Source organism: Cetorhinus maximus, chromosome 30 (assembly GCF_964194155.1).
Source record: "Cetorhinus maximus chromosome 30, sCetMax3.hap1.1, whole genome shotgun sequence".
In the NCBI taxonomy this organism is placed as follows: Eukaryota; Metazoa; Chordata; class Chondrichthyes; order Lamniformes; family Cetorhinidae; genus Cetorhinus; species Cetorhinus maximus.
In genome coordinates, this window is record NC_135908.1 from 5,709,759 (window position 1) to 5,737,136 (window position 27,378).

The 27,378-nt window shown below is 42.1% G+C and overlaps 2 protein-coding genes across 11 annotated transcripts in view; one reads left to right on the forward strand and one right to left on the reverse strand.

Annotated features, from left to right (window-relative positions):
* Positions 1–5,531, reverse strand: part of hmg20a (high mobility group 20A) — a 43,373-nt gene extending 37,842 nt beyond the window's left edge. For 4 of the 8 annotated variants that reach the window (XM_078532378.1, XM_078532373.1, XM_078532377.1 and 1 more), the window contains exon 1: positions 5,199–5,531. The gene's annotated coding sequence lies outside the window, so the exon portion shown is untranslated. The remainder of the gene's footprint in view (positions 1–5,198) is intronic. The other 4 variants (XM_078532374.1, XM_078532372.1, XM_078532375.1 and 1 more) reach the window with 1 other exon arrangement.
* Positions 5,532–14,001: 8,470 nt separating this feature from the next.
* peak1 (pseudopodium-enriched atypical kinase 1) overlaps positions 14,002–27,378 on the forward strand; it is a 186,947-nt gene continuing 173,570 nt past the window's right edge. For all 3 annotated transcript variants that reach the window (XM_078532353.1, XM_078532354.1, XM_078532355.1), the window contains exon 1: positions 14,002–14,045. The gene's annotated coding sequence lies outside the window, so the exon portion shown is untranslated. The remainder of the gene's footprint in view (positions 14,046–27,378) is intronic.

The following is a 27,378-nucleotide window of genomic DNA, read 5'->3' on the forward strand; positions in this document are numbered from 1 at the left end:
CAAGCTGACACAGCAGTAAAGGCACTTCTCATATTTAAGCGTACCTATTTTTCACTTGTAAGTCAAGATAGGTGTTTGTGGGTTAGCCGACCAGAGGGCATCATCTAGTTCTTACCTAAGGTCCACAAGTGAATTTCCAGCAAATGTCACTGGTTAGTGACCAAAGACGTGACCTTCTAGATAGATGTGCTGTGACCAATTGTTGCACACCTACAGCTTTTGCAGCTGTGATCAACTAATTCAGCACAGACAGGGGGTTAATCCTAGGATCTTCCTGATTTGCATGCTCAGCTATTTACTGTTTTCACTGGCTGAGCCACTGGGGATCCCACACTGTCTAGCTTTGGAACTGTATCCTTGGCCATTCAAGATTCAGTGAAAGGGGTACAAGAAGGTTCAAAGGACCACAAATAGTTTTTGAAAGAAGACTTCATTCAATACTACCCTTCAAATAAAATGGAATGTGGTGTTGGTCTCTACTTTGTTAGCTGGGCAACTCACACTCATTATTCATAAATGTGATCTGACAGAGCTGCTGTTCATTCAACAAGACAATGAACTGGCAGGCAGCCAAAATACTGGATGTTTTTTTTAATGGAACCTCAATGTGCAACCAACTGTACGTAACAATCAATAGACGGTTGAATCTGCAAATTAATTGGGTAAGTTGCATCAGATTTGAACACATTTTGAAATTACAGAATCACAGAATTGTTACTGTGCAGAAGGAGGCCATTCGGCCCTTCTCATCTGCGTCAACTCTCTGAACATTTTAACTTAGTGCCAATCTCCTGCCTTTTCCCCGTAACCCTGCACATTGTTTGTTTAAATAATCATCCAATGCCCTCTTGAATGCCTCAATCAAACCTGCCTCCACCACACTGCCAGGCAGTGCATTCCAAACCCTAACTACTCGCTGTGTGAAAAAGTTTTTTCTCACCTCGCATTTGCTTCATTTTATTTGCTGTGAAAACCCTACCTTCTTTCTTGTGCACTCATTGCTTTGAGACCTCATGCTATGGGTAGCAAGACCTCCGAGGTCACGCATGGCATGCGTTCCTGCAATTCTGTAGTAATGCATCCAAAAGAACCCCGCAAGTTCAGAACACTGTCCCCTAGAGAATTTCAATTTCGGACAAAATAAAACGGCAGAAGCGGCGGCAGTGGCAACTTCTATTATTGCCAGGGTTTTACTCTGAGATGCAGGAAATTAAAGCAACAGGATAGGTGTTGATCTTGCCTTCTGGAAGCACTTTGGACAGTCTAATTTTATGTTACAATGCAGCATGTAAAAGCAGCACTGCAATTTCAATGGGGTGCAAAATTCAAGTTCTCAGCAATTGTAAAGAGCAATGAAGAAAAATTTTAAACCATAATAGTATACTCAGACAATGAAATCTGTGGTTTTACTGTGATGCAGTGGAAATGTCAGTGAAGCAACATATTATGCAGTAAGATCCAGAAACCAATGCAGTCTTGATCTGTCACTCCAGCTTTATTCTTTCCTCTTTTGTTCTCAGCAATGTAATCTGCAGTCTCAGGAATTCTCTAAATTATTATCTAAACAAGGGGAAGGGACACATATTTTTCTTGTTGCCCTATAAGGAAGATACAGACTTTATCACACCGGTAACACAAATACAAGCTATTATTTGCAAAGATGTAACTGACACTGTGGATCAGTTCTCTAGCAGCTCTCTAGCCACTGAGTATTAAGATTGTGGGTTCAAGACCAATTCTAGAAATTTGAGCACAAAATTCAAGGCTGACACTCCAGTGCAATACTGAGGGGGTGCTGCATTGGTCAAAGGTGCCATCTTTTAGATGGGTCGTTAAGCCGAGGCCTTAAAGGTGAATGTAAAAGATCCATGGCACTATTACGAAGGTTAACAGGGGAGTTCTCCCAGATATTTATCCCTCATTCAACATCACAAAAAACACAAAATACAGCAGATGTTGGAAATCTGAAATAAAAACAGAAAATACTCTTCAAAGAAGAGTCATATTGGAACTCGAAACATGAGTTAATGGAGTTTTTCTCTCCACAGATGCTGCCAGACCTGTTGAGTTTTTCCAGAATTTTCTGCTTTTAACACAAAAACACAGACTATCTGGTCATCATCGCATTCCTACTTGTGAGAGCTTAATGTGCACAAATTGGCTGCCAGGTCTCTTACATTACAACAGTGACACACTTCAAAAGTACTTCATTGTCAGTAAAGCACTTTGAGATGTCCTGATGTTGTGAAAGGTGCTATATAAATAAAAAAAATTTCTGACACACATAAACAGCCATTCAATAAGATGCTGATCTAATTGTAATCTCAACTCACATTCCTACCTACGCCCGATAAACTTTCACCCCCTTGCTTAGCAAGAATCTATCCAGCTCTGCCTTTAAAAATATTCAAAGACTCTCTGCTTCCACTGCCTTTTGGAGGAAGAGAGTTGCAAAGCCTCACGACCACCGGCAGAAAAAAATTCTAGCTTTCTTCCTTTTCTCCCATGCCTATTAACTTATGTTGGGGGCCCAGTGTCATAAACACCAGCAGATTTCCAGTCCCTTGGCCAAGTCGCCCATTGTCATTGGCAGCAAGTGCTGCCAGCACTATTAAATGAAGCAAGTGTCACACCAAAGCCAAATCATGTGCTTACCCAATAATTACATTGCTCAGGAATTTTGATTGAAAAATCATGATCTGTCCAGTTTGTCAATGTCATTCCATCTTTCCCACACAACTCCCCTCAATGACCAGAATTGGTTAACCCAGCTCAGAAAAGTGATTGAATTTAGTCCGTATGGCTCACACAATGCACCTATGCAGAGTCTTCAGATAATCAAAGCAAAAGCTTTTGATGGCAGTTCAAAACAATGAATTATTCTAAAAGCATCCGGCTCATTAAAAATTAAGTTGACAGCAACTCCAAGGTAATTTTTTAATTCACAGTGGTATGGGAGCTAATTTTACAATTTTTAAAATTCATTTATGGGATGTGGCCGTCACTGGCTGGGCCAGCATTTATTGCCCATCCCTAACTGCCTTTGAGAAGGTGGTGGTGAGCTGCCTTCTTAAACCGCTGCAGTCCATGTAGGGAAGGTACACCCACAGTGCTGTTAGGGAGGACGTTCCAGGATTTTGACCCAGCGACAGTGAAGGAACGGCGATATATTTCCAAGACGGGGCTTTGAGGGGAACTTCCAGGTGGTGGTGTTCCCATGTATCTGCTGCCCTTCTGTTGAAGAGTCATACGGACTCGAAACGTTAACTGTGTTCCTCTCCGCAGATGCTGCCAGACCTGCTGAGATTTTCCAGGTATTTTTATTTTTGTATCTGCTGCCCTTGTCCTTCTACATGGTAGTGGTCATGGGTTTCAAAGGTGCTGCCTCAAGGAGCCTTGGCGCGTTTCTGCAGTGCATCTTGTAGATGGTACACGCTGCTGCCACTGTTTGTCGGTGGTGGAGGGAATGAATATTTGTGAAAGGGGTGTCAATCAGGTGGGCTGCTTTGTCCTGGATAGTATCAAGCTTCTTGAGTGTTGTTGGAGCTGCATTCCTCCAGGGAAGTGGAGAGTATTCCGTCACACTCCTAACTTGTGCCTTGTAGATGCTGGATAGGCTTTGGGGAGTCAGGAGGCAAGTTACTCGCCCAGCCTCTGACTTGCTCTTATAGCCAATATATATATATAGCTTGTCCAGTGCAGTTTCTGGTCAATGGTAACCCCCAGGATGTTGACAGTGGGGGATTCAGCAATGGCAATGCCATTGAACCATCAATTTTCAAGCAGAAGAGCTCTGCTCCATCTAGTTTCTAAGAACCCTGGATCTCATTTGTTGACAAGAATCACTCATTCCTTCTTAAAACCCAGCGAGGTTTCTTCCCTCTGCGCAAACTAATCAACCTTTTAGTTCAAAAAAAATCCTGTTGAATTTCCTATCTTCTTTGTTACCCTGAATTTTGAAAACAACTATCTGTGCCTAAATTCTGTACATGACAAAGTATTTACTGGGTCAACCTGTCTAAACCTTTCATTTTTTTCACACCACCATATAACCTTTTAGTTTTCATGGCATACACTCACACAATACAGGTAAATCTACTTCATATGTTACTTAACATCCACCACCATTTAGTAACCAAGGAAGTATTCACAACAATCAAACACTTGCACATTCTGCTTTGCCTCTTACCATTTTGCTAATAGACACACGAGGTTAAAGTGCACACGCATACTCCAATGTGAAGACAAGCTATGAGGTCACATGCCCACTGACAATATCCATTATTCAATTTTAATTTAGTAATCAAAAAATGCAATTAGCCATATCTGGCTAACATACTAGGCAACAATGGTTCAGCCAAAAGTGCTGCCATTTCTTACTCAGCCAATAGCACGTATGTTTGCTGCAGAGCTGGGCACAATGCCCATCTACATTTAGCTATCTCTAAATCCAGCACAGGACAGGAATCACACTACAGAGTGCATCTCCAATTAGACGTAAGCAGCGATACAAAAGCAGGCTTCCAAGATGTCAAACTGCATGCAACAGGGCAACATTTCCAGACTGCCAACACCAGTAATTGGGCAGGAGGAGGGGAAGATGCAGGGAAGGGGGTGGTACCATCAGTGGCAGGCCTGAGCTTAAATCTTACAAAAGTGAGACACGTTGGACTTCCACCAGGAAATAACTAGTGCCAGGTACTTGCCACCCTTGGATACTGATGAAAAAAGTGTGGGGCCAGCAGAGCCAAGTTGGGGTATAACGTAACAACATTTGGAGTCAAAGCATAACTCATATTGAGGACAATCTACATTGATGAAAAATCAAATTTTTGAGGCATAACATTTGACAACTGTGCACTTTTTGACCCCAAGTTTGCTGCTTCATACACCCAAACTAATGAGACTTGGCTCTGTTAACCCCGCGCTTATTTATTTTATCAATCTACAGATCAAGGAGTTGCTGGATGCAATATTCCTGGTGGAAAATCCAATTGACTCTCACCTACATAAGATTGAGGTCTGGCTTACCACTCATGTTTACTTTTTTAAAAAAAAACTGCCTCTTTTGTTATACTCTTAAGTGGAGATGGCTTTTCTTTTTTTGGAAGAAAAAACACAATTGCGATTGATAATCTAATACAAGTCAGCAAGGACATTGCATAGCAGCCCATTCCCCTTTGCTTCCTCGCACTGACCTGGTACAGAACCGGGCTCCAACTATTGGCTGCACTCTGCTCCTTATAGGGGGGGTTCCACAAATGAACAAAATGGCGTCAATCCCTCCAGCACCGCTTCACCAAGACCACGGCGGATCAACCGCTCCGCGCCATGGCAACGCGGGGGGACCGGAACTACCTTCAGCGAAAAAAACCGCTTTTAAAAGAATATTTTTCGTCCACTGATGTCTCGGTTGATCGTCTTACATTCGAGCCGAAGAAAGGAAATTCAATAGAAAAGAGGCCGCGCTCCCAAAGTGCCGCCGGATTCTTTCGTGCGAGCGGTTGTTTCCCTCTCTTCCACCCCCCCCCACTCCACGACCTGCCCGTCGCTAAGCCTGCCGGGGGGTTGTAGTTCCCTGCAAATATTGACCCCGGGTTTCAAAGCCTTGAGAAGTCAGTCACAAACTACAACCCCGTGATGCACCGCGAGGCCTGCATCAGGCGCGGGAGGGCGAGCTTGGAGTCAGAGCTAGGCTTTTTAATTGACTTATGCATAAATATCTGCATTAAATATTTTGGAAAATGTATTTTTAATAATAGAAAAAAGTATCCCACCCTTCTGTTCAATATGTCCTTTTTCAAATATTTTCCCGCATTATTAAGGGTAAAATAATTAGCCCATTGCTTTCTTAAAAATGCTTTGCTGCAGCCACAGAGGCATTTGCATTGCTGTGGTACAAATAGCATGACCCAGACCTCCCTGTCGCTTGCCATTTCAACACACCGCCCTGCCCACATGTCCATCCTTGGCCTGCTGCAATGTTCCAGTGAAGCTCAATGCAAACTGGAGGAACAGCACCTCATCTTCTGACTAGGCACTTTACAGCCTTCCGGACTTAACATTGAGTTCAACAACTTTAGATCATGAACTCTCTCCTCCTTCCCCATCCCCTTTCCGATCCCCCTTTTTTCCAATAATTTATATAGATTTTTCTTTTCCCACCTATTTCCATTATTTTTAAATGTATTTCCATTCATTGTTTTATCTCTACCTTTTAGCCTACTTCGATCCCTTCCCCCCACCTTCCCCACCCCCACTAGGGCTATCTGTACCTTGCTCGTCCTGCTTTCTATCCTTAATGTCACCTATTAGTACATTTCTTAGCTAATATCACCACCGTCAACACCTCTTTGTCCTTATGTCTATGACATCTTTTGGTTACCTCCACCTGGCCCTCTATCCAGCTCTACCTGTCCCACCCCCCCCCCCCCCCCACTTAAACCAGCTTATATTTCACCTCTCTTCTATTTTTCCTTAGTACTGTTGAAGAGTCATACGGTGCTGTCAGACCTGCTGTGTTTTTCCAGGTATTTTTATTTTTTTTGTTTTGGATTTCCAGCATCCGCAGTTTTTTGCTTTTAGCTGAATCCTAACTCCCTGACTGTTTGCCTCCATCCCATTTTGATTCTGCGGCCTGTTCAAGGATGACATGATAGCCCAGGGGTATTTCAAAGAATGTGATTTATACTCCTTTTTTCCCACCATGTCACTTTTAATATACTTTAACATTTTATTTTTTTATTTAAATATTTATTGGCCATGGGTAGTTGAAAATGACTTGCTGCTCTTTTGTTTGCAACAATGGACTTCCACCACGGATTACTAGGTGGGTGTGTCAAACTGAACAGTATACAGCAGGTTGATTTGAGATCTGTATTAAGCTGAGGCAGCGGTGAGAGCCTCAATGCCTCATTGCAATGCAGGGAGAAAATTAGCCAGAGCTCCTGTTCCTGATTGTTACCCAGTGACCCTTGTTGAAAATTGCATGCTGCAAAGGATATTGCATGATTCTGCCCCAAGGCTATGAAGGATGCTACATAAATGATATGTAAATTATTTCTTTATAGTTTATTGATGTTGCATCTACAAAATTTTGGTTGTTCATTTGGAAGGTGCTCGATGCACCCTTACATGAAGGGAAAGAGTATTTGGAATTCAAGTACCTAAAGATGCTTTTGTAGACCTCTTTCACTGCCCCATTGATGTTGACCCTGTGGTGCTCTTTGATGGATTTAATGGACCTGATACATTGTTCAAATGGCACCTCTTCATGACCAATGAATATTGGTTAATTGACCACAGGGCTCACTGGATAATGATACAAAATGGTTTGGTTTCATTCTACCGATGTACCTGCTGAGACCAGATACCTCATTGGACTGGTGATCAAACCTAGGACCGTCTTGGTCTGTGGTAGACAGTGGACCCATCAATGGAGGGGACTATGTATGCGCATATTTCTTTTATCCGGTAGCCCCTATTATTAACTTCTGAAATGACAACATCAGAACATTAATGAAATGAATAATTTCTCCTCCCATACAGAAAATTTCTTCAAGTAATGACTACCAGAAAACTCTTCAACGTTATATAACTCCTTCCTTTAATTCTGATTTTTGTAGAATTACAATGTGTCTGTCAAGTGCATCCTTTTTTGATAGAATGCTTGAAATACTTTGTCAATCTTTCTCTCTGCCCTTTCCCTTGCTGGCCAATATGAAACTACAGAAGTTTCAAATTGAACGTGTAAAAATGGGCTGCTGTGTTTCCCTACTTCACAACTGTGACCACACTTCAAAAGTAATTGATTAGCTTTGCAACATTTGGGATTCTCTGAGGTCAAAAGTAACGTATAAATTAATTTCTGAATATAAATTGTAGTGAATGTTTCAGCTGCAACTATAAACTTTAAAACTAAAAAAATTGTTTTTTTGTAACTGATTTGCATGCTTCAAAATGAGCTCCCCTCACCCCATGCAACTCCTTAATTGTGGCAAAAAGGGGATCTTATTGACACTGATCTATTTGATACTATGGATTTGTTGGGTGGACACATTCTTTTCCTTTCCTAAAATGCAGATGCTGACAATTGCCGGAGTAATGTTGATATAGGTGGCCCTTTATCTCACCTAACTGGACATACATAACTTGGTGAGCTGTAACTGACTGATCAATAATGCAACAAAAATATTCTGCTACTGCTTTTTTTCAGAGTTGCTTGCTGCAAAACCATCAGTAGACTGAAATTAAAGGTTACAACATACATCACTATGTTAATTATGTATGGTATATATACATCTAATACGTGCATGCCAGTGAAAGATTTGCATTTCTGTGCTGCTCACCAGGGAACTCTTGTTATTTAGTGATTGGATTCACTAAACAAGCCAGACATGTAATCAGAATGTAAATGATGATGTGATGGTAATTTGGTTGTTTCCCCCCCCCCCACATAAACTGCTTTATGTGTGTCTTGATTTAATCCATCTCCTTTCTTGAAGAAAAATGTAATAAAAAGTAACTTCTAGAATGAGTGGTCATAATAAACTGTTCATATTCTGCTTTGTCTCAAATAAATGCCAAAAGTCTCCAATACATAAAACAGTAATTTTTCTCACATATCTTTCAAAATTGATCATTTTCTTGTCTAATTCATATCTTATACATTCAGAGGCCTGTTACGCAGTGTGGACTCAGCAATTAAATTTATGCATTGCGCATTGGTGGGTAGTTCCATTGTAGGTCTTTGTTTTTCTAATATAATTGTATTTATGTGATGTTCATATGTTTGCTCATATTCACGAGTTATTATCCAGACAGTACCTTTCTTTTCATTCCTATCCTGAAAGCATGTTGAGGCATGGTTCCACATGAAGTGTTGGCTCTCATTCTAATTGCCATCTTTTGTATGATGAATCTTAGCTGGCGATTCAACAGTTAAAGAAAGGCTTGTAATTCCACAATGAATTCCCCAGTTAATCCCTTTATGAATCTCTCTAATCAGGTTTCTGATGCACCAAAACTGCCCAAACCAAAATCATCATCGACATTCTCTCTGTCTATGAACATTTGTCAAGGGTTATGAGGACAGATGGCAAAGTGGAGTTGAGACACAACCAAATCAGCCATGATCCTATTGAGTGGCTGCTCCTAAGTCCTATGTTCCCATGTATTCTCCTCCATCGCTGACATGATTGATTGCACCATTGTCCTTTAACCCCTCTCTTAGGTTTACAGGGCCAACCAGATTGGGGGATAGACATATTTATGTGTGCAGACTCAAGTATATTTATCAATGGTCAGATTTTTGGGGTGTGAAAACAATTGAATAGCAATATGTCCGGGGGAAAAAAACTGCTGTTAATTCCAATGGGTTTCCATTTTGTTTTGCCTCAAAAGTATGTCACCAATTCAAGTAGAAAAGGCTGAATGTAATGAAAAACATAGCTATTTTTACAAACCTGGAACCAGGCATTAATTATGCTGGAATTATACTGTATATTCCTTGCAAACTGGCCCTGTGGAGAGACTCTCAGAACTAGGGATTGTAATGCAGTAAGTTATACAGTCACTTTTGCATTGCTATACACATAAAACCTATTACTATTGATATAACATAATATTTGGGGAAAACACATTTTTAAAATAAATATTTTTTCTTCTACAGGCCTGAAATTGAGTCAAGAAGTCTATTTTTTTCACCTGTAGATTTTTAATAAGTCAGGAGAAACTTATTTATCAGAGCAGTAAGAATGTGAAACACAAGGAATAGGTAAGGTAAATATTATGGATGTATTTAAGGGGAAGCTAGATAAACAAGTGAGAAAGAAATAGGTTCAGTTGATAGGCTTAGATGAAGAGGAGTGGGAGAAAGCTTCTGTGGAGTGTAAACACTAGCATTAATCATTTAGGCTGAATTGCCTGTTTCTGTGCTGTGGACTCAATACAAGTTCACACTTCACACTAACGGTGAGGATACTATGTTTTAATGCATTCAACGGTTTGGTTTTTCAGGGAATGCTCGGAGTTGTGGTCCTCCCCTCCTCCTTCCCCTATCTTCTTCCCTCCATTTTTCCTACTCCATCCCTTCACCTCCCTCTCATTCTTTCTTTTACTCACTTATGCAACCCACTCTTACACCCAATCATCCCAATATTCCATCATCCCTAATTTTCACTTATCCTCAATCTGCTGCATCCCCATTCTTTACCTCTTAATCACTCCCAATTAAGGGAGTGAACCCACTCCCAATTTTCCTTCACTCTCCATTCTTTATCCCACAGTCTTCCTCACCCACCATTTTTCCCCAACCCCAAATCTTTCCCCACTTGCAATCTTATAGCCCCAATTTTCCCCAACCCACCTCCCTGAACACCCTAATCTTCTGCCCAAATCTTCACCTCCATTTTCCCTAATCACATTCTTCGCACAACCCCAGTTCTTCCCCCACTACCCATTCTACCCCACCCACCATTCTCCCACTAAATCTTCTCTCACCCCCAGTCTTCCCTCCAAATATTCCCTAAACCCCATTCTTTGCTACCATCTTTTCCCACTCCTAGTCTTCCCATCCCCATTCTTCAAACACATCGTTTCCCTATATCGTCTCCCACCCCCATTATTCCCCTCCAAATATTCCCCACATGCCATTCTTATTCTCAGAATGGGAGGTAGGCTATTTAAGACTGAGATGAGGAGAAATTTCTTCACTAAGTGGGTGGTGACTCTGTGGAATTCTCTACCACAGAGGGCTGTGGAGGTTCAGTTGTTAAGTATATTCAGACAAAGATCAATATATTTCTGGATATTAAAGATATCAAGGGATATGTGGATAATGCAAAAAAATGTTGAGGTAGAAAATCTGCCATGATCTAGTTGAATGGTGGATCAGGTTCAAGGGGCCAAATGGCCTTCTCATGCTCTTATTTCCTATGTTGCAATGTTCACCACCAGTTTTTCTCACTCCCAATATTATAGTTTTGGTCTCCTTATTTGAAAAAAAGATATTGCTTTAGATTAGAAGCAGTTCATTAGTTGCATTAGAAGCAGTTCAGAGTAGGTTCATGCAATTCATTCCTGGGATGAAGGGCTTCTCTAATGAAGAAAGGTTGAATAGGTTGTGCCTATACCCATTGCAGTTTAGCAGAATGAGAGTTGATCTTATTGAAGCATATATGATTGTGAGGAGACAAAAACAAAAAACTGCAGATGCTGGAAATCCAAAACAAAAACAGAAACAGAAATACCTGGAAAAACTCAGCAGGTCTGGCAGCATCGGCGGAGAAGAGCACAGTTGACGTTTCGAGTCCTCATGACCCTTCAACAGAACTAAGTAAAAATAGGAAAGGGGTGAAATATAAGCTGGTTTAAGTGGGGGGTGGGGTGGGGGAGGTTGTTGGGATAAGCAGCCAGTGATAGGAGGAGATAACTAAAAGATGTCACAGACAAAAGAACAAAGAGGTGTTGAAGGTGGTGATATTATCTAAAGGAATGTGCTAATTAAGAGTGGAGAGCAGGACAAGCAAGGTACAGATAGCACTAGCGGGGGTGGGGTGAAATAAGACTAAAAGGGCATAAAAGGTATAGATAAACGATGGGTGGAAATACATTTAAAAATAATGGAAATAGGTGGGAAAAGAAAAATCTATATAAATTATTGGAAAAAACAAAAAGGAGGGGGAAGAAATGGAAAGGGGGTGGGGATGGAGGAGAGAGTTCAAGATCTAAAATTGTTGAACTCAATATTCAGTCCAGAAGGCTGAAAAGTGCCTAGTCAGAAGATGAGGTGCTGTTCCTCCAGTTTGCGTTGAGCTTCACTGGAACAATGCAGCAAGCCAAGGACAGACATGTGGGCAAGAGAGCAGGGTGGAGTGTTGAAATGGCAAGCGACAGGGAGGTCTGGGTAATGTTTGTGGACAGACCGAAGGTGTTCTGCAAAGCGGTCACCCAGTCTGTGTTTGGTCTCTCCAATGTAGAGAAAACCGCATTGGGAGCAACGAATGCAGTAGACTAAGTTGAGGGAGGTGCAAGTGAAATGCTGCTTCACTTGAAAGGAGTGTTTGGGCCCTTGGGCAGTGAGGAGAGAGGAAGTGAAGGGGCAAGTGTTGCATCTTCTGCGTTTGCATGGGGAGGTGCCGTGGGAGGGGGTTGAGGAGTAGGGGATGATGGAGGAGTGGACCAGGGTGTCCCGGAGGGAACGATCCCTACGGAATGCCGCCGGGGGGGTGAAGGGAAGATATGTTTGGTGGTGGCATCATGCTGGAGTTGGTGGAAATGGCAGAGGATGATCCTTTGAAGGTTGGTGGGGTGGTAAGTGAGGACAAGGGGGACCCTATCATGTTTCTGGGAGGGAGGAGAAGGCGTGAGGGCGGATGCGTGGGAGATGGGCCGGACACAGTTGAGGGCCCTGTCAACTACCGTGTGTGGAAAACCTCAGTTAAGGAAGAAGGAGGATATCTCAGAGGAACTGTTTTTGAAGGTAGCATCATCAGAACAGATGCGACGGATGCGAAGGAGCTGAGAGAATGGGATGGAGTCCTTACAGGAAGCGGGGTGTGAGGAGCTGTAGTCGAGGTAGCTGTGGGAGTCGGTAGGCTTGTAATGGATATTGGTGGACAGTCTATCACCAGAAATTGAGACAGAGAGGCCAAGGAAGGGAAGGGAAATGTCAGAGATGGACCATGTGAAAATGATGGAGGGGTGGAGATTGGAAGCAAAATTAATAAATTTTTCCAGGTCCCGACAAGAGGATTCTGAGGAGACTTGATACGTTGGCAGGCTGGTATTTTTCCACTTGTGGTGGAAATGAGAACTAGGGGACACAATTTAAGAATAAGATGTCTCCCTTTTATGACAGCAACGAGGAGAAATTTTTTCTCTGAAGGGGACATTAGCATGTGGAATTTTCTACCTCAGAAAGCAGTGGAGGCTGGCTCATTGAAATTATTCAAAGCAGAGTTACACAAATTTTTGAAATATGAGGGAGCCAAGGGTTATGGGGCAGATGGGAAGATGGAGTTCAGACCACAATCAGATCAGTCGTGATCTTATTGATGGGTGGAACAAATTTGAGGGGCTGAATGGCCTACCTATGCTCCTAAGTCCTATGTTCCTATGCCTCATTCTTCAAACCTAATCTTCCCCCACCCGCAATATGCCTAGGGTTGCTAACTATGATTAAATGTATTCCTGGAGATTCCATCACATGATTTGCCCCCATCCTCCAGCCATTAGTTGGCCAACACATCCATCCTTGTGCCGGACTGCCTTCCCACGCCAGTTGGAAAGCAAAAGACCTCATGACCCAATTGGATGATGTCTGACTGTCAGCCAAACAGCCTTTTTTTTTCTCATTTTTAATACTTTTACATCTGACAAAGAGAAATGTTCAAAGAAAATGACAAAGAAAAGCAACTTTTTTTTTAATGGCCTGATGAGTCTTCTCGAGGGTTGCACAGAGGGGTGTCCTGGAGATTGGTCTTCAATTCCTGGCTATCACTGGAGTTGGCAACCCTGCACATCACCCCACCCCTCCCCGCCACCCCCTCAGCTCCTATTCGCCCCACCCCCACCCAAGAATAACCGTTCCCACACTTTGCCTCGAGGCGCCCGATTTGAGTGTTTGCCGAATCACGCGCGTACAGTTGATGAAGGGGAGGGGGGGGGCTGAAAGGGGAATGGGGGCGGGGCTGGAAGGGGAAGGGGGCGGGGCTGGAAGGGGAAGGGGGCGGGGCTGGAAGGGGATGGGAAAAACCCTAACGGTGAGCCGTGCGTGCGCGCGCGTGCCGGGTTGGTTGGTTGGTGGTGGGTGCGCGCACGCGCGGCGCCGTATCCGCGCGCGAGCGCGCCGCATAGGCGCCGGGAGCGAGCGCCAGTGTTTTCAGTCAGAGGAGTTGCTTAGAGCGGCCGGCGGGCAAGCTCCTAAAACACTGAGATTGATAGATACCTCCCCCCCCACCCTCCTCCCATCCCACACCAACCCCCCCCACCCCGCGCGCCCGAAATAAGCCCTTCAGCCATCAACCCTGTCGCCAGCCTCCCAGGTAAGGCTGGAATCTGTTGTCTCCTTAACGAAAATGACAATCTTTTTGTTTTTGAATGTTGTTGTGTGGAAAAGAAGATTTTTTTTTTGTGGAAGTTCTTGTGTGAGGGGAGGGGAGGGGAGGGGGAATCCTGTCGGCGGGAGAAGCTGCTCCAGGGAGCCGTCCCCTCAGCTCCTACTCAGCGGCCGGCAATGTGCCACCCACTCCCTTGCAAAACTCCCAACAGTGTGTGTGTGGGTGTGGGTGGGTTTTTTTTTTAAAAAATACATTGAAAGTTTTTATTTTTCAGACGGTTTTAAAGGCATAGTTTGCAGCCTGCTGGCGGTCCTTGATTTCGGTTCGCAAAGTTAAAGGTCCCTCCGTCTGGCAAACTTTCTAACTCTGGAGAAAGTACCGTTTGTTATTGGGGAAAGGGTGCGTGAGGTAGAGGAGAGAGATCCTAGGATTTGCTGTCCTTTTGCTCTGTCTGATCGATTGTTTGCTTCTGGTGGGTGTCTTACATGGAACAGCGGACAGACATTACCCAAGTCTTAAAATAAGCCTTTGGAGTTTTAAAGAGAGACTTATTTTGGAGGGGGAGGGGAGGGGGGTGGTTGGTTGGTTGGTTGGTGTGTGTGTGTGTGTGTGTGTGTGGTGGAGGTTAATATTTCTTTTGTCTTCAGATTGTAAAATATGAATTGGTTTGGCATGGGGGAAAGCGGCGTTGCTTTGTGAACATTGTGGCCGGGACAGAGCCCCTGGTTCCCTTGACTGTTCTTGCCCTCTTAAGACTGTTGCATATTTTTTTGGGGGGGGGGGGGGGGGGGAAAGACTACAGCAAATTTTTTTTTTAATGCATTTCTTTTACGGACACGAGCTGTGCCGTTTTATATTTAAATACGTCTACATGAATCATTGTTAGCTCCACTATTTTGTTTGAAAACTGCATCAGCTATGTTGAAATGTTAGAAATAGGAATTAGGTGCACGAACCTGTGTTTGGGATAACTCGGATGGACAGAACTGAATTTCTATGTCTTCCAGTTTCACGTTATTTCCATTTTTTCTTCTTCTGTCGTGATGCACGGTTTGAGCTGGATATAATGTGATCGACTGGGATGATAGAAGTGCAGCGTTATTGACTCTACAGCCAAAAAAATGTTGCACTGGTGACAAAAACGCGATTTAGAGTTTGCAACGGAGCTCCCGATATCCTAGAAAAAATTGTACTTAAACCGGTTAAACTTCTGAAAAATAGACCTGGACGATGTCGGAATAATTGAAAGCAGGAATTATATTATTTTATAGCCAGTTACTACAATTAATCGTGATTAAAAATCAAACCAGTTTTTAAAGCACATCACGTTTCACGTATATTTACATCAGTGATAATTACAGTTGTGAAAGCAATATCGACCCGTTATGTGCAGACATGAAGAGGATAGGTGGTGAGCTGTGGGATTAGATATGTCTTAAGAGTGGGTAGGCTTAATAATTATGATCAGATCCACAAGTGGGGTATAAAATCAATTTATTGCTGCTCATTATGCATTTTATAAAATCAGAAAAGTGACCTGTATATTTTAAATGTGTGGATTACAATGTGTTTCTCACTTTTTTTCACCTTCTTGGCAATGCACCTTCAAATGTAAAGTTTGTGGAGATTAACACTAGATTTGGTTTAAATGTATTCTTGCAAATTTACTTTTTTAATGAGTGAAAAATCACTCCAGTGTTCCTGGTATTCTGCTGGTAAAGTGAATGCAGAGATTTGACGATTCATGTTCTACTGTGAGAAAATGTGCATCTACTTGGTCAATTTTCAAGCCATGAGCAGCTGTCAAGCAAATAGATTGATGGGGTGAGAAGAATATGTCCTTCTATTGAAGGACATCAGTCTGAAGCACTCTGCTTATTTAGTATATTAAGTAATTGGTGGCCTGTTTTAGTGTGAAATTAAATGTTTAGTCTTAATTTAATTACTTGGAAAATAAATATGTCCTATTTTCCATGAGAAATTCTCTTCCTCTTTCACTGTGGCCCCTATTCTCTGAATAGATAGATCCCTACCTTTAGAGCTAAAGTTTGTCTGTAACATTTGATATAATATCCTTGGGAACATAGGAACAGGAATAAGGCATTTAGCCTCTTTGAGCTCTTCCGCCATTCAGTGTGATCATGACTGATTTGCAATTTAACTGCATATACCCACCTTTGCCCCATATCCCTTAATACCTTCAGTTAACAAAAGTCTGTCATTATGAGATTTAAAGTTAACAATTGATCTGGCATCCATTGTTGTTTGTGGAAGAGAGTTCCAAACTTCTACCACCCTTTCTGTGAAGAAATGTTTCCTAATTTCACTCTTGAGAGTCCTGCCTCTGGTTTGAGACACTGCCCCCAGTCCTAGCAGAAATCATTTCTGCCTAACTTATCTGTTCCCCTTAATATCTTAAACTTCAATCAGTCACCCCTTAACCGTCTAAATTCTAGGGAATACAACTATTGTTTGTGTAACCTCCCCTCATAATTTAACTCGTGGTATTAGGTATTATTTTGTTAAACCTATGTTGTACTCCCTCCAAGGTCAACATATTCTTCCTAAGGTGCTTTGCCTGGAACTGTTCACAGTACTCCAGGTGTGGCCTAACCAGTGCTTTGAATAACTGAATCATGACTTCTATCCCCTCGTGTTCTAGCCCTCTAGATATAAAGACCAGCATACCCTTAGCCTTTTTGATTACTTTCTGTGGCTGTTCATGGTATTTTAATGGTCTATGTACCAGGACCTTCAAGAGTCTTGGATATCCACTGTTTCTAACTTTTCATCATTTGGAAAGTATCATGTTTTATTCTTTTGGGCCCAAAATGGGTGACCTCACGTTTGAGACACTTTTGCCCATTCACTGAATCTATTAAAATCCCCATCCATGCTTCCATCTATATTTGCCTTTCTCTCTAAGTTGTTCATAAATATGGTCAATAGTTGAGGCTGCACCAAAGATCCTTGCAGGGTGCCATGAGTCACATCCTGCCAGTGAGAGTACCTGCCCATTATCTCTACTCTTTGTCTCCTGTCATTCAACCAGTTTCCTAGCCAGGTTAATAATTTTCCTTGATTTCATGAGCTTCACTTTTAGCTGACTTTAGTCTCCTGGAGGGGCTTGATCAAATACCTTCTGGATGTTGATATAAATAACATCCATAGACATTCTCCTGCCCTCTACTTCAGTCACCTCTCAAAAATTCAATCAGGCTTATCAGGTACAACCTATCCTATACAAATTGTTACAAAATTCAATTACAAATTTATTGTATTCCAGCTCTGTTTACGAATTTATTGCCTTAACTTCAGATTAGATGCTGTTGCAGTTTGTGTATATTATACTCCCATTCAGTTAAATCTTGCTACCACTGCTTGTGAAATCGCATGAATTAGGCTTTTTGCCCATTGCTATATATCACAACAACTTGGCCTTAAAGGAACAAGCTAAATGGTAGAAAGCCTTAGGTTCTATTATAAATTGTAATTTGGTGGAGTTAGTTTTGTAATATATTTTAGGGTTCAGGTGACAGTGATAAACATACTTGTACACATTTTGTTTTTCTTCCGCACACACTAGATCAATTGTCATTAATCAGGAGGAAGAGTACCAACTATTAAGATTAGCTTAATCCCTTTGTTAGCTAAAAAATGATGAGAATTTTTGATGAGACAATCACACTGTGATACAATTGCCCATTGAACCACCGGGGGAGCTATTCAGGAAATAAATAAAATAATGCAATATAATACAACATCTAAACAAACTAAATTTTTGGTAGACTTTAAGACAAGTAAAACAGATGGAATATGCTGTGCTATCAATTCCAGTAAACTAGGCTTTGTTTTCTGCTTGTAAATGTTGTCAATGGTTGGCTTACGTTAAATACAGTATGTCTTGAGGGCTTTTGGCACTAATTGTACTGTAACTTGCAATGAGCATTTTGTAAATTCAGATTACAGACTGGGAATTTTCAGTGTAATCTCTCTGCTGAAAAGTACTTTATTTGGATCATTGTAACGTCAGATTATTTCTGCACAGGTTTTGCATGGTGTTACTTCATATTGAATACTTAAGGTTTGGAAAGGTACTATTTTGTTATTATTTCAGGAGACGTGAGCGTAGCTGGCAAGGCCAGTATTTGTTGCTCATCCCTATTTGCCCTTGAGAAGTCGTGAGCTGCCTTCTTGAACTGCTGCAGTCCGTGTGGTGTCAACCAAAGTGCTGTTCGGGAGTTCTAGGAAGATATTGAAGGAATGGTAACATAGTTCCAAGTCAGGATGGCAATGTAACTAATTCGAATAGTATTAAGAACAAGGAATTCGTAGGCTAAAACTGCTTAGTTATGTCATCATGTATAACCCGTAGGTAAAGAAAGTCCTGTTGCAAAATCTTTTGCATGGCTGATGGGAAGTGGAATGAGTTATTGCCTCCTGAATGGAGAAAAATTAATGGATGCTCCATGAAGGAATAATGCTGCGTGAAGTTTTGGACTGTCTTAGTTTGTCATCACAAATGTACTTGGCATCTCACTCTTGCACCTGATTGACTCAAATTCACAAAGTGGCAACAAGTGCAACAGCAAGCCTCAGACATCTATCAATGATCAAGTCACAGCTTATAAAAATGCACTTTTTAAAAACAAACTAATTGACAGCCACCAACATCAAGGCGTACCTATTTAGACCCATTTTCCATAGAGTTATTGAGCAACGAGATTAAATTTCTGCTATGGTTAGCTAGACTTTCTGGCCTTTATATACAGATCCAATTCAGCAGTGGATAGCTTTTGCCAAGCATTCCCTTTTCTTCTAAGAAAGGATTTTTAGAGAACTGAGCATGCCTCTGGTAATACAACAATACTTGGTAGAACGCTCTTGTCATTAGAAAACATTGCTTGTGGTTAATCAGAGGCTACAATGCTGCAGGAGATCTAATAGTAAGCTACAAAGAGAGAGACAGAATAAAAGAAAATGGTGTCAGATTAGAGAGACTTGGGTGTATATGTGCATAAGTCATTAAAGGTGGCAGGAAAAGTTGAGAGAGCAGTTAATAAAGCTTTATTAATAGGGTCATAGAATACAAGAGCAAGGAGGTTATGTTGAACTTGTATAAGACACTAATTATACCTCAGCTGGAGTGCTGCGAATAGTTCTGGGCACTGCATTTTAGGAATGGTGTGAAGGCAGGCATTGGAGAGAGTGCAGGAGAGATTTATGAGAATTGTTCCAGGGATGATAACTTCAGTTGTGAAGACAGATTGTAGAAGTTGGGACTTAGTGATAAAGCTAAGAGAAGATTTGATAGAAGTATTCAAAATCACAAGGGGCCTGGACAGAGCAGATAGGGGGAAAGTATTCCTATTGGTGAACGGTTCGGGAGCCAGAGGGCATAGATTTAAGGCAATTGGTTAAAAATAAGAAAGTGATATGAGGGAGAACTTTTTCACACAGCGAGTGGTTAGGGTTTGGAATACATTGCCTGAGTGTGTGGTGGAGGCAGGTTCAATTAAGGCATTCAAGACGGAATTGGATGATTACTTAAAAAGAAAAAATACAGGGTTATGGGGAGAAAGAAGAAGAATGGCACGAGGTGAATTGCTCATTCGGAGAGCTAGTGCAGACATGATCTGAATGGCCTCCTTCTGTACTGTAACGATTCTGTGATAGATATATATTAGTTTCATTTATGTTTGGTCAGATTCCTACCATAGTATTAGGCTGCCAACCCTTTGAATAGTCTAAATATTTTTTAACAATGATTTGCATGTTTAGGTGCTTTTAATGTAATAAATATCCCAAGGCTCTTCTTGGGCTCAAATCATGAAAAGAAAATTGACACTCCGCCAAAGAAACATTAAGACAGGTGCCCAAACCCTTGGTTTTAAAGAGGTAAGCTTTATAAAGCATCTTAAAGGAGGAGAGAAGTGGAGGGGCAAAGATATTTGGCAGCAGAGGGGTGGGGGGTGAGATTCCGAGATTAGGTCCTAGATGGCTGAAGGTCTGGCTGTCAGTGGTGTTGCGAAAGAAGTGGGGATACGTAAGAGGCTGGAGTTGGAGGAATGCATTTGGTGGATTATAGGCTGGAGAAGGATACAGTGCTGAAATTCTTTGCCGACATCAAACTATTTTGTATTTTTGCAATAAAATTATCTAAGTTATTAAATATATACAAGACATAGGATACTAATGCACAGTACTTGACCCATTTGTGTTTCAGAACATTGCAATATTTGGACTAATAGATAAATTTAGAGTACTTATCAGGCATGCAGCCAACTGGGAATGCTGATTATTCCATTATTCTATTATTTAAATAATTAATTTTGAATCCTTATGGCTTTATTTCCTTCCTGATACTGAATAGACTATTTTTGTGACAATAACCAGCAAGAACAGTTTTAGGGGTAAGGTAGCATATCTGCTTTTGGTGGTGTTAACTGCTGAAGCAATTAATCTTCTTTCGGATTAACTCAAAGGCATTTCCTATTCAATTAGAGCATTTCTGAGGACAGAAACATCACCGTCACCAATATTAATTGTACTTATCTTACTTTAGTAGCTTCTGCTTGTTGGGTTTGCTGGAATGTTGCTGCAATTAATTATAGTCTATAACTAACCGCAAGCATATCCCAAAGGCAGGCCCATATTTTTCCATTCAGTGAGAGATTTTGAAAGTAAACAGTTTCACCTTGTGGAGTAAACTTATGGTTCTTGCAGTATTGATGGCACTACTAAACTTAAATGATTCGTCTTCTATATAGCTGATGGGTTATTGTGCTTTCAGGATGATTTAAATGCGCAGGTGTGGAGAACTAGCTCAGCATCAATTCTTAGGCATCTGCATGTATTGTAGAACACGTGGTTCAGGATTTAAGTGCACAAATTAGGCTGACACTTCAGTAGAAATACTAAGGGAGTGCTGTATTTTCAAGGGTGTTGTCTTTTGGGTGCAACGTTAAACACAAGTCCAGTCTGCTTCACCAGGTGAATGTAAAAGATTCACTGGCACTAATTGAAGAAGGCCAGGGAATGTCTGAGCTGATATTCATCCTGTAACCAATACCACAAAAAAAAGCAGATTAATGCATTTGAAGTTTGTGGGACCTTGCTGTGCCCAGATTGGCAGCTTTGTGTGCCTATGCAACAACAGTAACTACAGTTCAAAAGCAAGTCATTGACTGTGAAGTGCTGCCGCCATGAAAGACATTGTATAAATGGAAGGTATTTATTACTGTGATTCAGTGCTCTATTGGTAGCAATATTCATTCAATCTGAAAATGGGAAATTCATGCCATAACTTTAAAATGGATTTATTTTAATTTTATATTTCTACTTGTCTTACATTGTAGCATATTACTGGCAGCAGCTGGCAATGTCCTGTTCTTATTTTGTTTTATGCTGCACTTTTGACACTTTTAATTTTAATGCGCAACAATGTTTGTGCTAACAGCTGAAAATTATGTATCCCTTGAAAAACTCAATTGATCAGTGTGAAAGTTTTGATATATTAATCGGCCCAAATTTTTTAAAATGGAGTAGGGAATCCCCCACTACTAGCTCCCTACCTCTGCTTCAGTTGGCTGTGGTTTACAGACATCGAAGGAATGATATAAGGGATGGGTTTCTTGGTCCTGTGCTAAGGAGTGAATTGCACTTGGGGACTGGTGTTTTGAGTAGTCAGCAAAATTGTCTGCTGTACCTCACTGGCAGAAAACAGCAGCAGATGCAAACTGAAAGGTGGGGGAATTTTCCATTGCTCACTGTTTATCCATTTGTTTATAATTTCACAATCCAATTCATTTACAACTTTGCCAAATGTAGGAAATAGTGGAACTTTTCAGTCACACACCACCTCCACACCACCTCCACCCCAACTCCCACCCATCCCTTCCTCCTTTGTTTGGCGTCTTGGCTTGCGAAATTTTGAAATGTTAAATACACTTTCTAAATTAATTCCCGCCCCCCCCCCCCCCCCCCCAACTTCCCCATTATCCAATTTATTTTACATATAAGATCAAAAATGCATTCCCCTACAGCAGTCACAAGGAAGATTCTTTATACAGTGTGTAATAACCTCTTGAAATATGATGCAGTTAGTTTTTTAAAAAAAAATCTGAATTTGATGTACTTTGAAATTTGAATAATTTTGATTTTTTCATCTTCTTCTTTGTCCATTTTATCTCCGTTTCTCTGCAGTTTTTCTGAAGGCAGAGCATCTGGTTGGGGTGTGGTTCCACAGGCGTCAGTTGCACTCTAGTAGAGTTGCATTATGCGAGGGGCTATGAAATTGTGTGACTTGCTTGAGCACTGTTATTCACAACTTTTTATGGACCCAAATTGCTAGCAGTGACTTACTAGAGGACCAGTCTCTTGAATGCTGTAGAGTGATGAGTCCCTTTAATTCATTACAACTTAATGACCGTAGTCTACTATATAGTCCATTGAACATGTTCCACCATTCAGTTAGATCTTGGCTGATCTGTACTTTAACTTCATTTGCCAGCATTTCCTCCTTATTTCTTGATACTCTTACCAAACAAAAACCTGTCTATCTTGGGCTTAAAAATTTCAGTAGACTCAGCATCTACAATCTTTTTGTGGGAATGAGTTCCTGATTTCCTTGATTCCTAAGTGCCCTAGCTCTAATTTTAAGATGTTATTAGAATTTAATTTGCGAGTGCCAATATACAAGGTTGCCAAGTGATCCTTTACTGTTCCTATGGATTGTAGGATAACAATGCTCCAAAATATGCTGGAGCGCAAAAGGAGGAGAGGGAACAGCACCTTCTGAGACAAAAGGTTTGAGTTTAAGCCTCACTGTAGCACTTGAACACCTAGGGCAACATTTTTCCCCTGTTGGGGGGGGGGTTGTGCAAGAGCGGGCACGAGCAGGCGGGCTCCGAATCGGCGCCCCCAGTTGGGGGCATGCTACCATTTTACGTGGGTGGGCCAATTAAGGCCCACCCAGCATGACGTGCGCCAGGAAGCGCTATGCACTCCCTATGTGGGTGGGGGATTCCCTGAGCCGGGAGTGAGCTCTTTGTGCACAAAAGAGTGCACAGATCTCCCTGAGGCAAAGTGCTGCCTCAGGGAGATCAATATTACTTGCAAAAAGGTAATAAACGATGAAAAAAATTTTATTGACGTCCCCTCAGGTAACACTCACATGAGTTGGGACATGTTAATTACTTTTATTAAAAATGTAACAAATTTTAAATCCCTCATGAAACCTCATCCCGCCTGTGGATGAGGTTTCATGTTTTTTCTGAAGGCCGCCTGGGCTCTTCGCCTGCCCGCCAACCTTAAGGTTGGACAGGCAGCTCCTTTAACTGTTTCAATTACTTTTCAATAGGCCTTAATAGGCCTTTGACAGTTCGGCAGGCGCGCAGCCGACTCAAAAATCTAAATGACGCGAGGTGATGTCGGGACGCCCATCCGATGTCACCTCGCGTGTCATTTTACGTGTTGGCGAGCGGGCCCCGCCCCCCCACTCGCCGAAGGGAGAATTCTGCCCCTGATCTAGACTAGCAGTTCCTTGCAGTTACATTATCAGCCACACTATCCTTTAGTTCATTGGAAGCTAAGAAGAATAGGGATGGCTTGTGATATTCTGACAGATATCACACCCTCCTACACTCAACACAGTCAAAGACAATGCAAATAAGAACAAAACTGTAGCTATTGGAAACCTGAAACAGGATTAGAATGTGCTGGAAATACACAGTAGATCTGACAAGCTCAGATGCTGATAGAGCTGCTGTGCATATCCACCTTCTCCTGTCTTTTAACTGGCCTCACAGCTGTTTTTGTGTGACTGAGCTGTGTACAACATGGCTGCAAATACACCCAAGTAAAACAATGACTGCACTTCAAAGTAATTTATTGTATGCAAAGCAACTTGCAGTATTTCTGGGAGTTGTGCTAGGACAGTCTACAAAAGTTTTTTGTTTTAATCTCAGCAGCATTCTGCAACAACAAGTATTTTATATGGTGCCTTTAATGTAATATAATCACCTAACATGCTTCACGGGGGAATTATAAAACAAAATGATACTAAGTCACATCAGGAGATATTCAGGTAGATGGCCAAAAGTTTGGTCAGAGATACGTCTTAAGGAACACTGTAAAGAAGAAACCTAGGTAGAGGGGTGGAGAGGTTTAGAGAGGGAATTCCAGACTTGGGCCAGGCAGGTGAAGGCAGTGCCACTAATAGTGGGGCAATTAAAATTTGGGATTCTGAAGAAGCGCAGGTACATGGGAGGATTGTGGGGCTAGAGAAAATTAGAGATGGGGAGGGTGCGAGGACATGGAGGAATGAGAATTTCAAATTTGAGGCATTGCTTAACTGGGAGCCAACATAGGTCAGTGAGCACAGGGCTGATGAGTGAGTGGGAAGTCGAATTTTGGATGACGTCAAGTTTACAGAAGATAGAATGTGGGAACCATCCAGGAGTGTGTTTCAGTAGTCAAGCCCAGAGGTAACAAATGCATAGATGAGGGTTACAGCAACAGATGAGCTGAGGCAGAGGCGGAGTAGGGGGAATGTTAGGAGGGTGAAAATAGGTGATCTTAGTGATGGCGTGGATATGTGATAATTCATTCGGGGTGAGATGTGACATTGAGGTTTCAAACAGTGTGGCTCAGCCTCGCAATTGTGAGCAAGAGGAATGGAGTTGGTATATCGCGAGTGGAGTTTCAACATGGACAGAAGACAGTAGTTTCGGTTCTCCTTAATGTTTAATTGGAGGAAATTTCTGCTCACCCAGACAAACAGTTTAGAGATAGCGGGGAGATCCAGAGAGGTGATAATGAGGTACAGCTGGATATTGGCATGCACGTGAAAACTGATACACTTTCAGATGATGTTGGCAAGGGGCAACATGCAGGTGAGAAGAGGTCAAGCATATATCCTTTGCTGAGGTAAATGTGTGAGAGCAGTAAGTGAAGCCATGCAGATGATTCTCTGGATATGATTAGGTAAGAATAGAACCAAGCGGCATTTGCTTAGCAATAACTCAGCTCCTGACCTCATTACAGCCTTGGTTCAAACATGAGCAAAAGAGCTGAACTCCTGAGGTGAGGTGAGAGTGACTGCCCTTGACATCAAGGCTGCATTTGACACCAAGTAGCCCTAGCAAAACTGGAGTCACTGGGAATCGGGGGGGAAAACTCTCCACTGGTTGGAGCTATACCAAGCACAAAGGGAGATGGTTGTGGTTGTTGGTCAGTCATCTCAGTTCCAGGACATCACTGTAGGAGCTCCTCAGGGTAGTACCCTAGGCACAACCATCTTCAGCTGCTTCATCAATGATCTTCCTTCCATCATAAGGTCAGAAGTGGGGGTGTTTGCTGATGATGGCACAATGTTCAGCACCAATCTTCAGATACTGAAGCAGTCCATGTCCAAATGCAGCAACACCTGGACAATATCCAGGCTTGGGCTGACAAGTGGCAAGTCACATTCGTGCCACACAATTGTCAGGCAATGACCACCTCCAACAAGAGAGAATCCAACCATCGCACCTTGACATTCAATGGCATTACCATCACCGAATCCCCCACATCCTGGGGGTCACCATTGACCAGGAACTGAACTGGACTAGCCATATAAATACTGTGGCTACAAGAGCAGGTCAGAGGCTAGGAATTGTGCAATGAGTGACTCACCTCCTGACTCCCCAAAGCCTGTCCACCATCTACAAGGCACAAACCAGGAGTGTGAAGGAATGCTCCCCACTTGCCTGGATGAGTGCAGCTCCCACAACACTCTAGAAGCTTGATACTGTCCAGGACAAAGCAGCCCGCTTGACTGACACCACACACACAAACATGCACTCCCTCCACTACCGACACACACTAGCACCAGTGTGTGCCATCTACAAGATGCATTGCAGAAACTCACCAAGGTTCCTTAAGCAGCACATTCCAAACCCATGACTGCTACCATCTAGAAGGGCAAGGGCAGCAGATAGAGGGAGCATCACCACCTGGAAGTTCCCCTCCAAGCCACTCACCATTCTGACTTGGAAATATATCACCATTGCTTCACTGTCACTGGGTCAAAAACCTGGAACTCCCTTCCTAGCCGCACTGTGGGTGCACCTACACCACATGGACTGCTGCAGTTCAAGAAGGCAGCTCACCACCACCTTCTCAAGGACAACTAGGGATGGGCAATAAATGCTGGCCTAGTCAGAGAAGCCCACATCCAGCAAACGAATAAAAAAAAACAGACAAGTGCAGTCCCATTCATTTGGATGACAGTGGAGAGACATTGGAGGAGGATGGTGTTATTAACCATGTGGGGGTAGTTTCTACAGCCAGTTAGGTCATAAATGGAAACCTAGAAACATATTGAGCAGAAAATAAGCGACAGGTGAGGAGGTGTAAAGCTTAAAGTGACTCCCAAGCCATGCTTTAAAATAATCATTCTTTTGCAGGATGTGAGTGTTGTTCGCTAGGCCAGCATTTGTTGCCCATCCTTAATTGCCCTTGAGAAGGTGAGCCACCGCCTTGAACTGCTGCAGTTCATATGGTGAAGATACACCATAGTGATGTTGGGTAGGGAGTTCCAGCATTTTGATCAAGCGACACTATGGAATGGTGATGTAGTCCCGTCAGGATGGCATGTGGTTTGAAGGGGAACTTGTGGATGGTGGTGTTCGCATGTATCTGCTGCCCTTGTCCTTCTCAGTGTTAGAGGACTACTGAGGACCACTGTAGTAAAAACTGAAAAATGTTGAAATCAGGACATGGGTGCTTTTTAACTGGAAGCGATTATCTTAAAGGTTTAATTATTTAAAAATATAAAATGTTGTACAGTAAGTTGTATCAATGTACAGACTAATGTTAGTGAAGTGGAACAAGGTTGATGGATAGTGTCTGAGTGATGTCAAGAAATTGTCTTCAAATGACCTATATAAAATGCACAGAGAACAAGATGCAGTGATTCCACCATTGTACTCGAAGGAGTGAAGTTTGTGCTCCTTTGACACTTGCAATTTGGAATAATTTGATAAATGCAGAATGAAATGAGCACAGTAGTTGGATGAGTGGAGGAGCTTACTGATGTGGAAAGAGAACAGAACCCTGGGGAAACCATGAGTTGATGAAAAAAGAGTTAAATGCTTCCAGTTCTTCGTTTCTTTAGCTGTTATCATGACTGAAATAGTGATGCAAGGTGCATTCACACTGGATCATCCATTTAAATTTGAAAATTTTGTCATATGATGCTACTTTGGGTTTTGAATTTGCCGGTGGTAAGTGGACTAATATTTTACCTTGACTTCACCTAAGATGGTGCAAATAT